Source organism: Macaca nemestrina, chromosome 5 (genome assembly GCF_043159975.1).
Source record: "Macaca nemestrina isolate mMacNem1 chromosome 5, mMacNem.hap1, whole genome shotgun sequence".
Classification (NCBI taxonomy): Eukaryota; Metazoa; Chordata; class Mammalia; order Primates; family Cercopithecidae; genus Macaca; species Macaca nemestrina.
The window spans coordinates 44,660,965-44,674,427 of record NC_092129.1 but is presented as its reverse complement, the minus strand read 5'-3'; the positions used below and the strand labels follow the sequence as shown (position 1 = coordinate 44,674,427).

The following is a 13,463-nucleotide window of genomic DNA, read 5'->3' as shown; positions in this document are numbered from 1 at the left end:
TGGCTAACACGGTGAAATCCCGTCTCTACTAAAAATATAAAAAGAATTAGCCGGGCATGGTGGTGGCGGGCGCCTGTTGTCCCAGCTGCTCGGGAGGCTGAGGCAGGAGAATGGCGTGAACGTGGGAGGCAGAGCTTGCAGTGAGCCCAGATCGTGCCACTGCACTGCATCCTGAGGGACAGAGCGATACTCCATCTCAAAAAAAAAAAAAAAAGGTGTGTAGTCTGTTAAGTGTACAACATCATTATGTCTGAAAAAAAGACACAGTTTATACCTTCATTAAAAAATACTGATACGGGGAGGCGGGGGAGGATCATAAAATATAACTATTGGGTTTAATACTTGGGTGATGAAATAATCTGTACAACAAACCCCCATGACACACGTTTACCTATATGACAAACCTTCACAAGTACCCCTGAACCTAAAACAAAAGTTAGTAAACAAAAACTTTATTGTTAAATAATACTACTAACAATCTTCTCAGCCTTTGGCAGGTTGTAATTTTTTCCTTCTTTTTTTCTTTTTTTTTGAGATGCAGTCTCACTCTGTCACCAGGCTGGAGTGCAGTGGTGCAATCTCGGCTCACTGCAGCCTCCGTCTCCTGGTTCAAGTGATTCTCCTACCTCAGCTTACTCAGTAGCTACATGTGCCCGCCACCAAGCCCGGCTAATTTTGGTATATTTAGTAGGGACGAGGTTTCCCCCTGTTGGCCAGGATGGTCTTGATCCCTTGACCTCAGATGATCCATCCACCTCAGCCTCCCAAAGTGCTGGGATTACAGACGTGAGCCACCGTGCCCAGCCAGGTTGTAATATTTTTGCTGGTAAAAGGTCTGACCTTATTGATGGCTGCTGGTTGATCAGGGAGTGGTTGCTAAAGGCTAGGGTGGCTGTGGCAATTTCTTAAAATACCGCAACAATGAAGTTTGCTCCATCAATTGATTTTTCCTTTCATGAAATAATTTTCTCTGCAGCATGCTAAAATATTTGACAGCATTTTACCCACAGGAGAACTTCTTTCAAAATTGAAGGGCATCCTCTCAAAACCTGCCACTGCTTTATTAAATACGATTATGTGATGTTCTAAATCCTTTGTTGTCATTTCAACAATGTTTACAGCATCTTACCAAAAGCAGATTCCATCTCAAGAAACTACTTTCTTTGTTCATTCATAGGAAACAACTCCTCATTCATTAAAGTTTGATGATGAGATTGTAGCAACTGAGTCACGTCTTCAGTTCTAGCTTTCCACCACGTATGCAGTGATTTCCACCACATATGCAGTGATTTCCACCCCCTATGCAGTTATTTTCTTCCACTAAGTCTTGAACCTATCAAAGTCATCCAGGAGGGTTAGAATCAACTTCTTCCAAACTTCTGTTAATGTTGATATTTTGACCTCCACCCATGAATCACAGATGTTTTTAATGGTATCTAGAAAGGTGAATCCTTCCCAGGTTTTCTTTTTTGGTTTCTTTTTGACATGGAGTTTTGCTCTGCCAAGCTGGAGTGCAGTGGCACCATCTCAGCTCACTGCAACCTCTGCCTCCCGGGTTCAAGAGATTTTCCTGCCTCAGCCTCCCGAATAGCTGGGACTACAGGCCCGTGCCACCACGCCCGGCTAGTTTTTTGTATTTTTAGTAGAGATGGGGTTTCACCGCGTTAGCCAGGATGATCTCGATCTCCTGACCTTATGATCTACCCACCTCAGCCTCCCAAAGTGCTGGGATTACAGGCATGAACCACCATGCCCGATCCAGAAGGTTTTCAGTTTACTTTGTCCAAATCCATCAGAAAAATCACTGTCTATGGCAGCAATGGCCTTACAACATGTATTTCTTAATAAAATTTGAAAGTCAAAATTTCTCCTTGATCCATGGGCTGCAGAATGGATGTTGTGGTAGCAGGCATGGGCAACATTCATCTCCTTGTACATCTCTTGGATGACTAGGTGCATTGCCAATGAGCAATAATATTTTGAAAGGAATCTTTTTTTCTGAGCAGTAGGTCTCAACAGTGAGCTTAAAATAGTCAATAAACCATACCATAAACAGATGGACCATTTTCCAGACTTCGCTCTTTTATTTACAGAGCACAGGCAAAGTAGATTTAACATCACTCTTAAGGGCCCTAGGATTTTCAGAATGGTAAATGAACATTTATTTCATCGTAAAGTCATCAGCCGCATTAGCCCCTGAGAAGAGAGTCAGCCTGTCCTTTGAAGTTTGAAGCCAGATATTGGCTTCTTGTCTTTATGAAAATCCTAGATAGCATCTTCTAATATAAGGCTGCATTGTCGTCATTAAAAATCTGTCAGAGTAGCCACCTGTGTTAAGCTGTTCTTGCATTGCTATAAAGGAATACCGGAGGCCGGGCGCGGTGGCTCACGCCTGTAATCCCAGCACTTTGTGAGGCCGAGGCAGGTGGATCACAAGGTCAGGAGATCGAGACCATCCTGGCTAAAACGGTGAAACCCCGTCTCTACTAAAAATACAAAAAATTAGCCAGGCATGGTGGCAAGCACCTGTAGTCCCAGCTATTCGGGAGGTTGAGGTGGGAGAATGGCGTGAACCCAGGAGGCGGAGTTTGCAGTGAGCCAAGAGGGTGCCACTGCACTCCAGCCTGGATGACAGAGCGAGACTCCGTCTCAAAAAAAATAAAAAAATAAAAAATAAAAGAAATATCTGAGAGCAGGTAATTTATTAAGAAAACAGGTTTAATTGGCTCACGGTTCTGCAGGATATACAGGAAGTATAATGCTGGCATCTGCTTAGCCTCTGAAGAGGCCTCAGGGAGATTTTACTCATAGCAGAAGGTGAAGCAGGAGTGGACACATCACGTTGCTTACGTGGGAGCAAGAGAAAGGATAGCGGGGAGGTGTCACACACTTTTAAACAACCAGATCTCGTGAGAACTCACTGGTTATTGTGAGGACAGCACCAAGTCATGAAGTATCCACCTCCGTGATCCAAACACTTCCCACCATGCCCCACATCCAACATTGGGAGATTACATTTTAACATGAGATTTAGAGGGGACAATATCCAAACCACATCACTACTTTCATCAATTATCTTAGCCAGATCTTCTGGCTAACTTGTAGCTTTTACATGACCACTTGTGACTTTTACCTTACACTTTTATGTTATGAAGATACCATTAAGCTGCATGAACAAAACTTGACTAGTTTCAAACTTCTCTGCAGCTTCCTTATCTCTCTTAACCTTCACAGAATTAAAGAGAGTCTGGGCCTTTTTCTGGATTAGGCTTTTGTTTAAAGGAATGTTGTGGCTGGTTTAATCTTCCACCTAGACCACTAAACCTTTCGCCATATCAGCAATAAAGCTGTTTCTCTTTCTTATTATTCATGTGTTTATTGGAGTAGTAGTTTCAATTTCTTGAAGATTTTTTCTCTTGCATTCACTACTTGGCTAACTCTTTGGTGCAAGAGGCCTAGCTTTTGGGCTGTCTTAGCTTTCAACATGCCTTCCTCATGAAGCTTAATCATTTCTAGCTTCTGATTTCAAGTGAGAGACCTGTGACTCTTCCTTTCACTTGAACACATAGAATTGTAGTGTTATTAATTGGCCTAATTTCAATATTGTTGTGTCTCAGCAAATAAAATGCCTAAGAAGAGGGAGAGAAACGGCAATAACCAGTCAGAACACACACATTTATGGATGAAGTTCACCATCTTATATGGGCACAGTTTGTGGTGCCCCAAAACAATTACAATAGAAACATCAAAGATCACCATAATAGATATATCAATAATGAAAATGTTTGAAATATTTAGAGAATTACCAACATGTGACACAGAGACACAAACTGAGCACAAGTTTTTGAATACCAATAGACTTGTTCAACTCAAGGTTACCAAAAACCATCAACTTGCAAAAAAAAAAAAAAAGACACATCTGCAAAGCATAAAGCATAATAAAATGAAGTATGTTCATACTCATCAATTATGAGAAATTTAAAGTACAATGAATAAAGAAAAATCTGCAGCACGAAAAAGTAAGTACATGTAACTAATTTATCTACAGGAAGTCTTTGGACTTGAAAAATGCATATCACTAACTGTTCATAGCTCTTCAAAAAACAAACTCCAGTCAAAACTTAAAGAAGAACAGATGGATAGAAAAGAATGGCAGCAGGCTATGTGAGTTTTGGAAACAGGTTTGTAGGGATAAAGTGGCTCAGAGAGATCATTGCTTTGGGGTTACTCCAAGATTAATGTATAGCTACATTTGCAATAAATGGGGAAATTTTGATCAGAAGTTATTGGAAAAAGCAACCCATGCCAAAGTGTGTGTGTGTGTGTGTGTGTGTGTGTGTGTGTGTGTGTGTGTGATTTACATGTTTAAATAACAGGAGACATCTATTTTGAATCCAGTTGAATTCTAATCCTTTTCTCTAGGAAGTAGATACAAGATATAAAATATGAATGGAGCTAGTTTTGTTTGTTTGTTTGTTTGTTTTTTGAGACAGGGCCTTACTCTGTTACCCAGGCTGGAATGCATTGGTGTGACCATGGCTCACTGCAGTCTCAACCTCTGAGGCTCAGGTGATCCTCCTACCTCAGCCTCCCGAGTAGCTGGGACTATGCCAAGCTGTTATTTTTGTATTTTTTGTAGTAATGGGGTCTCACCATGTTGCCCAGGCTGGTCTCAAACTCCTGGGCTCAAGTGATCCTCCCAACTCTGCCTCCCAAAGTGCTGGGATTACAGGCATGAGCCACTGCACCTGGCCATGCATTAAATCATGGCCAAGATCTAGTTGAGATCAGTCAAGGGAATAAAAAACAACAGATCTATGCTCTTATTTGGCATAGAATAAGAAAAGAAAATTAACAGAAGCCAAATAATTGAGAAATAAAAAAGAAAAATTATAAAAAGGCAAGCACGTTATAATCACTAGGATTATTGTATTATGACTGTTAAATCATTTTCAGAACTCTTCATGCTGAGTGTAGGGAGAGGGGCAGCAGAGGAAAGAACAGGTAGAAAAGGAGTGGGAGGAAACAGACAGAGGGAAACAGAGAAGAGGAGAAAACTAATGGGAAAGATTGGTTTATTTAAAATAGCACTTTCACGATTTCTTTTCCTTGCACAAGAACTCATATATCTTAGTTAAAAACCTATTTGTGTAGTAGTGATTTTCAGCCTGCTTTAGTGATAGAAGCCATTTTTTAATGTACCCAGGATAACCAACTTCATCAACATGTGGAGGAAATCTAATCACCTTTGAAAAACATTTTTGAGTAATTTCTTGGACTACCACATCCTTTGTAATAGAAAGTCCGATCTCTCTCTCCCCAACTACACATTTCTATTAATATCAGGCCTTATTCAGTCCAAATAGGTTTTCTTTCTTTCTTTTCTTTCTCTCTCTCTCTCCCTTCCTTCCTTCCTTCTTTCTTTCCTTCCTTCCTTCCTTGTACCTTCGTACCTTCCTTCCTACCTTCCTTCCTTCCTTCCTTCCTCTCTTTCTTTCCTTTTCATTTTTTTTTTTTTTTTTTTTTTTTGAGGTGGGTTCTCACTGTGTCACCCAGGCTGGAGTGCAATGGCATGATCTCAGCTCACTGCAACCTCTGCCTCCTGGGTTCAAGAGATTCTCCTGCCTTAGCCTCCCCAATAGCTGGGATTACAGGCACGTGCCACCCCACCTGGCTAATTTTTGTATTTTTAGTAGAGACGGGGTTTCACCATGTTGGCCAGGCTGATCTTGAACTCCTGGCCACAGGTGATCCACCTGCCTCGGCCTCCCAAAGTGCTGGGATTACTGGGATTACAGGCAGGAGCCACCACAACTGGCCAGGCTTTCTAATTTTTTCTTTTCTTTTTTTTTTTTTTTTTTTTTTTTGAGACGGAGTCTTGCCCTGTCGCCCAGGCTAGAGTACAGTGGTGCGATCATGGCTCACTGCAAGCTCCGCCTTCCGGGTCCACGCCATTCTCCTACCTCAGCCTTCCAAGTAGCTGGGACTACTGGCGGCTACCACCACGCCCGGCTAATTTTTTGCTGTTGTTGTATTTTTAGTAGAGATGGGGTTTCACCGTGTTAGCCGGGATGGTTTCAATCTCCTGACCTCGTGATCCGCCCGCCTCGGCCTCCCAAAGTGCTGGGATTACAGGCGTGAGCCACTGCGCCTGGCCCTTTTTTTTTCTTTTTTTTCCCCCAAATTTCCAGTGCAGAGAGAAATTGGAAGACACTAGACTGATATTGCTGATGCTTTTTGCTGCTGCAATGTGTAGATATACAAAACTGACTTTGCACAGACTCATGAATCTGTGATTCCCACAGTGATTACAAACCCTGCATGGGCCACAGTAATCTACTCTGCCCTGCCACCAAATATGTCAGCCATCTTGGTTTACACTCACATGTTCAACCATAGCTACTCAAAGGACCATACCATTCCAAAATGGATGCTTACTAAGGTTCCAACCTTTCTTTGATTTATCTAGCTCTGTAAAAGCTAGTACCTAGTCCTTTCTTTCCCTTGATGGTATCTCTTTTTGAAGAATCCTGGTATCCTTTCTACTTTTGGGCCTTAGTGGATGCCATCATGATCCACTCAGAAAAGTTTTCTGGATTTCGTGTGAGTATGTGTAGTTAATTGCATGTTAAAGTAGCCATAGATGAAGATCATGTTTAGACATAGTTTCTAACCTGAAGATTCCAATCCTTAACTTGCTGGCATTGGCGCCAATAACTGGCATTTACTCGGAGATCCCTTGAAACACGAGTAGAAGTCAACATTTTCACTGCAATTTTTGTCAGTTGTCTGAATCCCAGGTTTTGGTAGAGAAATCTTAAAGGAAAGTAATTCAGTGTGGCATGTATGAGGGTAGTTTTGTTTTGTCAATCCTACTAGCCTTGAAATTACAGGCCTCTATGTCATACTTAGATTGTAGGCTGAAGGCAAACTGAGCGTCTCTGAATCCCCCCTTCCTATCTAGGATTTCTGAGGCTTTTGTCTTAGTCTGAGCTTAGCTTTCTCGATGTAAAGAACAAAAGACAATTAAAATACACTAACGTTTCCTATCATTCGTCCAACTATACATTACGAAGCATGTAGTCTTCAAGACGTAGCAGGCAATAACTTGACTAAATGTTTTGCAACCACATAACATGGTTAACAGTTTTTCACCTCTTAACATCTTCCTCTCCACTCACTTCACTTAGCCAAAGTCATATTTTAGGTTCTGTTTTGCAGCAACCCAATCATAGTCCTAAATTCATTATGACTTGGTTCAACTGCATGTACTGAAAATTCCACAAATAACAGTGGCTTAAACAAGATAGTTTATTTTTCTTGCACATAAAAGGTGTCCACAAGGGGAGTATCCAAGGCAACTATGGTAGCTTTATGGTTCAATGAAGTGCACAGTCCCTTGTCTTTAAGTATCATTCTGCACATGGTTTACATTCTCCAGACCATCATATTCTGGTCCAAGATGGCTGCTGGAGCTACAGACATAATACTCATACTCTAAATAACAAGGAAAAAAAGAGGGCAAGGAAAAACCCTCATATTTTTAAGGAGACTTTCCAGAAAAATTATACCCAACACTTTTACTTAATTGTCTTTGGGCATAACCTAGTCATATGACAACACTTAAATGCAAAGGAGGTTGGGAAATGTCAACTGAGTGGCATTGTGTCAACCTGAAAACGTTAGGATTTTTTTACTAAGGACAAAGGGGGAAATCAATTTGATAAGATGTTTCTCATAGATGTTTAAGAGTTCTTATAGAATAATTAAATGTATTTTGTGTGTCTGTATTTGGCATCAAGCACGTTTATCAATGTACTAATAAGAGATTTCTTTCTCTTTGTCTTAAGTTTTTCAGTTGTGTACAATAGAGAAACATGAAAATTCAGACTGTTCTCAGAGATTAAATGAAATATATATACACACACATATACACACACACACACACAATCATGCATATAATTGACATGGAGCATAATAAATCCTTATCTATGATTTAAAGATTTAAAAAATATCACTACAAGGAATTTGTTGCCATAATTTGCTGTATAAAATAACATTTTATTGTTTAAACAATATTTACCACATTTATAACTAATAGCAAAGGATTATTCCAAAACATATTCATTCCTGAGATGAATTTTTGGTCAAAATTTAAGCTGAACCAAATTTGTAAGTTTGCAAAGAAATCAAGTTACTTTCCCCACACCCATCAACTTCTTAAATTCAGTTAGCACTAGACATAGCATATTACAAGAAAGGCTGTTTGCTTTGCTGTTTACAGCCCAAAAAGTACTGGATATCTCCCAGGAAATTCCAGTCTTAGGAGGATTCCAACAAGCATGAAGAACTGAGTGGTTCAGATTTAAGCACAGATTGGAATCAGAACGTGGACATTATTCCAAGTCCAACGTGTCTGATTTTTGAGATTCAGCATTCATTCATGCAGGTTCCAACAGTGAGACATTTATGAATAAAACCTGGAGATAAAACAGGATTCAATATGCCAACATATAATCTTCATTACTGACATAATAAAAATTCAAATGTACCACTTTCATATAAGCAAAAAGTGATAAATTTTAATTTTTGTTACTTTTTTCTAAGATAGATGGCAGTTACATATAGATTTTTTTTTAATTTATGCTGTCCCATAATATACAAAGATGCTATAAAAATGCTTAAAAACTTGAGTGAAACCAATGTTGTAAGATTACATATATCCACCAGATATGCACTTTCATTCATGAAATTAGTTGTTCTTATGTATGTTTAAAATAGGCTTTTAGTAATCACTCATTTGTTATTTAACACATTTTTCATTGTAATGTACAATAAATGCATTTATTTACTAAAGGTACTTATGGCTCTCAAAGCAAGTAATGCATATTGAACCGTATATTAATGGATTATTTCTGTGATATAAAGTTCAGTGTTCATCTAAAATAGATATCTTTCTGTTTTTACTCTATGCGCTTACTCTTCATAATTTCTTTATCTGGTAAAATATCCTGCACACGGAAGATATTTAATAAATGAGGTTAAGTAATAGGTAGGTCAATGGTAATATTAGAATTACCTTTCTACAAAGAGATGCATTAAGAAGCAATGTAGGTCAGTCCTGCAGAGCCTGACTAACAGGTTCTGACACAGGCAAACAGTGTACTTTGGCTAATCCTCCAGATTGCTTATTACCAACACTTGCAATTTTAACTTATTGGAGTCAATATCAGAAATAAAGATGAGAAAATGATTCAACCCATATTGCTACACTTCAGTCACTGAGTTGAGAAACAAGACGTTTTAAGATTTCCAGAATTTATAAAACCTGTCTCTACCCAATAATTGGAATAACCTGTTAACAAGTAAAAGTTATCACCAACCCAATTTTGTTATCCATTGATGATGTGTGTGAGAAGGGAGATTTAATGGATTTATTGATTTTTTTGATAATTTATATGCATAATTCTAAGGAATCTTTTCTAGCATGAGAAAAATGAACTTGGGACCACTGAGAGTGAGTTCATTAATCTTCCAGTACATAATGTTTTTATCTTTTTCACTAATTTTTAAATTTTTTCCAACCTAGCAGGATACATTTTCCTTGTCTTCAGTATTTAATAGGTATATTTCCAATTTCACTAGTACACTAACAAACAGGAAAAAAAAGAAAGAAAAAAATCATAGATATGTTAGATAAATAGATACATTAAATTTTATGATTTAAGGTAAAAATGTAAATAATTAGCCTGAAAGTAGCAAATATAGAAATGAGGAGAGCAAATTGTCATCCTAGCATTGTCCTTACTTTCTGGGTGACCTTGAATATGGCTGTTACTTTCCTGAGCAATGACTTTCTTGTCTGTAACATAGAATGATCATGCTCATTTCCTCTTTCATGGCATAGTCATAACAATCACATAACACAGTTTATATCAAATAGTTTTAAAGCATAAAGGATTATATAGTAAAATGTTAGCCTTGTTAAAAACCAGTTTAAAATATGAAATGCAATCCTCTTTAAAAAGATAAATTAGAACCTTGGGACATCATTATTGACATTTCAAAATGATTATTTGCTTTTTAAACAAATTTACTGCATGATTAGTACGTTCATTTAAGGGAGAGGATAAAAGAGAAGAAAGAGAAATTTAGAAAATTCTCTCAATCTCTGGGAATAAATGATTACTCAATTTCTTGATTTCTGGTATAAAATGTTTAGTAGAAGACTTCCTTTGAATTATTCAAATTATATTAGGAAGTAAGTCTGAATTTACTACCAATATGAATTTCATACCACAGTATTCAACCAAGAGGCATTTGAGCACCCTCTCACTGTGATTATTGTATTTCAAGCATTATATAGTTCTAGGCGTCATACTTTGCACTGTCGTCTGTGTGAATGGTGACTCTAGAGTTCAGTTCTATTCGGCCTGCACAGCCGTATGAGGCAGCTTTGAGCAAGGAAACTTGAGTCTGTTTCTATTCCATTGGAACTGAGTCAGTGATCCCAATACTTTAAGGATACATTACCAAGCTTCCCATAATATATCCCATAATATATGTGAAACTACAAATTCTAAACTCTGAATCTAAAAGAACAGAGCATTTTTTATCTTAAGGCTTTCTAACACGTTTATAAATAGAAGCTGCTCATTTAATTATGATAGGACCCGTCAGGAACATAATTACTACACAAAACAAAGATTTCAAATGTTTCTTTCACTTATCTACTTCATATGTCTAATAACTGGGTATTTTCTAAATCATAACCTTAATTTTTGGATGCATTTCACATTGCCACCATTCTAAGCCCTCTGTAATACTAAAAGTATGTTTTTATCAGCCATCTACTTTCAATATTTTAAAATGTTGGTAGCTCTGGGGCATGTGGAAATAGGCATGATTACATGTTTTAAAGGTGTCTTGTGTTTATGTTCTAAGATCACAGACTACTCAGACTTACCTGTTTTAGTTCCTTTCTTTTAGATGTTTAACTCCTTTGCGATAATTTGATGCTGGCTAGAATGAAAAGACAAACATTCCCTTCAAACAGTATGCCATTGCCTAATAATTTTGCAAACTCCAATGAAACCCAAACCACATTCAGAATTTAGATTTTCCTACTGGCTTATGTAATTTTTGTTCATATGGAATAGCATCAGGTTCCATCTTTTATTCTCCTTCAGAATATCATTAACAAAGAAAACTTTGAATGTTAGCTGGTGGGATACATTGACACTGTTTACACAGCACTGTTTCCTACTCAGACCTGCACACAAACGTTCGCACACATTTTCATGCACGCACACTCCTGGGGAGGTCAATGAATATTACAATTCTTCTGGAAATAATCCTTAAGAATGAATGAGCAAAAGACACAGTTTTCAACCCTATTTTCTCTTCTGTTTCTTTTTCTTCCCTCTGTTCTCTCTCTCTCTCTCTTTCTTTCTCTTTATTTTTTTCTTCCTGGAGAGGTTTCTGAAGTTCAACAGTGATTTCTTTAATTAAGAGGAAAAAAAAAAAACCACACATACACACACTAGAGAACAAGAAGGAATAGTAAACAGTTCCCTCCACTGCTAGAGGGGTTAGTTACAAAATAAACATTTCATAGACTGGACCACATCTCCTATAATGAGACAGCTCTGGCTAGTGAGACTGCAACTAAAGTCCCCCTGTTAAGGGCATTCACTCGAAAAATTAAGCGACCCACTTGTGTTGACTGAAAACATCCTTGCCGAGGGTTTTCGCAATCACCTAGAGCAGTTTTTGACAATCTGCCTTGTGCTTTAACACTGCCTTTCCTGAAGGCTCTCTCTGCTGTGTTTTGTTTTAATGGTTCATTCTCCTCACTGGTGATTCAAAGTCTAAGCTCTCTCTGTTAAGCCTCTGTATAAAATAAAACTCCTTAAGTCAGAGAAAAGGAAAAGTAAGAAGGGCATTCAGTTTGATGTTTTAGTAGGACATACAGATGCAGGAAATTAGTATTCAATTTTTTTCCTTCTCCAAACCAAAACACACTGACCAAAGAAGATTGTTCACATTTGCAAAATTTGCCTTGAGCCCCTCAAAGGAAAGATGCTATATAAAATCTAAAAATAAGCCATGAAAAAAATGCCTCAGAATAAAAAAACAAAAGAGCATTCTAGCAATAACCTCAGAAATGTCAGCATCCATCCAAGAAATGCAGCAGGAAGTCATACTAGGATATTATTTGCAATCCAGTGGCATGTCACATATCAAAATATATCATGATCTATCAAAATTAGGTCACTGTCTCTAAAGTACTAAATACATCCAAATCATTAATGAACATGACCTTATATTCCTGTTTAAGCAATGAGAAGATGGAAGTAAAGAATTAACCTGGACAAAGTCATTGGAAAAACAACTGAATTTTAGCTCACTATTTTCAAGCAAGAAAAACTCAACAGGGGTCATACTTCATAACATTGCGGATGAAATGAGACAAAAAATCTAAACCACCCATTTATTTGCCTTTCAAGCTACAATTAAGAGCTATTAATTTATGAAGGTGTTTGTTCACTTGTCAACCAGCACAGCACTGCATACTGAAACCTGTAATTCACTTCCAAGTCTCTTCTATCATCTAGAGCTATTTCTTTGACCCACTCACAAAAGGCATTTTTCTAGTATATTAAATAATTGATTTCTGCTCTCTATTGTATCCACTGTATTCAGAATTAAAGAAAAATACACACAAATAAATTTGTTTCTACAAAAGGTAAAAACATGTACATGTAAGAACAAATCGTTAGCTAAACACTTTGGGGAGTACCTTGAAAAGCCAGAGACATAGATCACCTTAATTTACTCCAGGCAAGGCTGGGTCTTCACTGTTACTCATTGATGTCTACTCACCTTTGCTTCTTTACTCTCTTCAGCTTTAATAGCTCCCTTCTTCATCTCAACTATTCAAACCCAGTCTAGATTTCACAACCCTGCATGAATAGCATTTTTTCTTCAGACTCTTCTATGAAAAATGTTAGCTTTAAATTGTCCCCCTTCTCTGAATCCTTCTTGTAGCTAGATTTCATATAACCCTATTAAAGACTTGGTTATTTTGCTTTAATGTATGTTAGCTTTGTCATTCATTAATTCATTCCACAAATATTTATGGAATGCCTACTACGTGCCAGGTGTAACTCTAGATGCTGGGTATACAGCAGTAAACACAATAGACAAAAATTTGTGCTCTAATTTGTGTTTACATTTTATTGGAATTTGTAGCCAATATACACTATAAATAAGTTATAGTATCAGGTAGTGATAATGCTAAGAAGAAAAGCTAAAGCAGAGAAGGGTGATTAGAAATCTCATAATGGAGACATATGTGTGGAGAGGTGCGTATGTTTGAATAGAGTTCTTATTTATCTCATTTTGCTGAAAGTTTCCTTATAAAACTGGCATAAGAAAAAGCTTTTGCAAACCACTGATAT

The 13,463-nt window shown here is 37.7% G+C and overlaps 1 long non-coding RNA gene across 1 annotated transcript in view; it reads right to left on the bottom strand.

The window, feature by feature from the left end:
• Window positions 1-8,057: 8,057 nt before the first annotated feature.
• Window positions 8,058-13,463, bottom strand: part of LOC105465733 (uncharacterized) — a 266,792-nt gene continuing 261,386 nt past the window's right edge. Inside the window, exons 9-10 of the long non-coding RNA XR_011623420.1 lie at window positions 10,967-11,022; window positions 8,058-8,480 (exon numbers count right to left, since the gene is read on the bottom strand). This is a non-coding gene — a long non-coding RNA (uncharacterized lncRNA). The remainder of the gene's footprint in view (window positions 8,481-10,966; window positions 11,023-13,463) is intronic.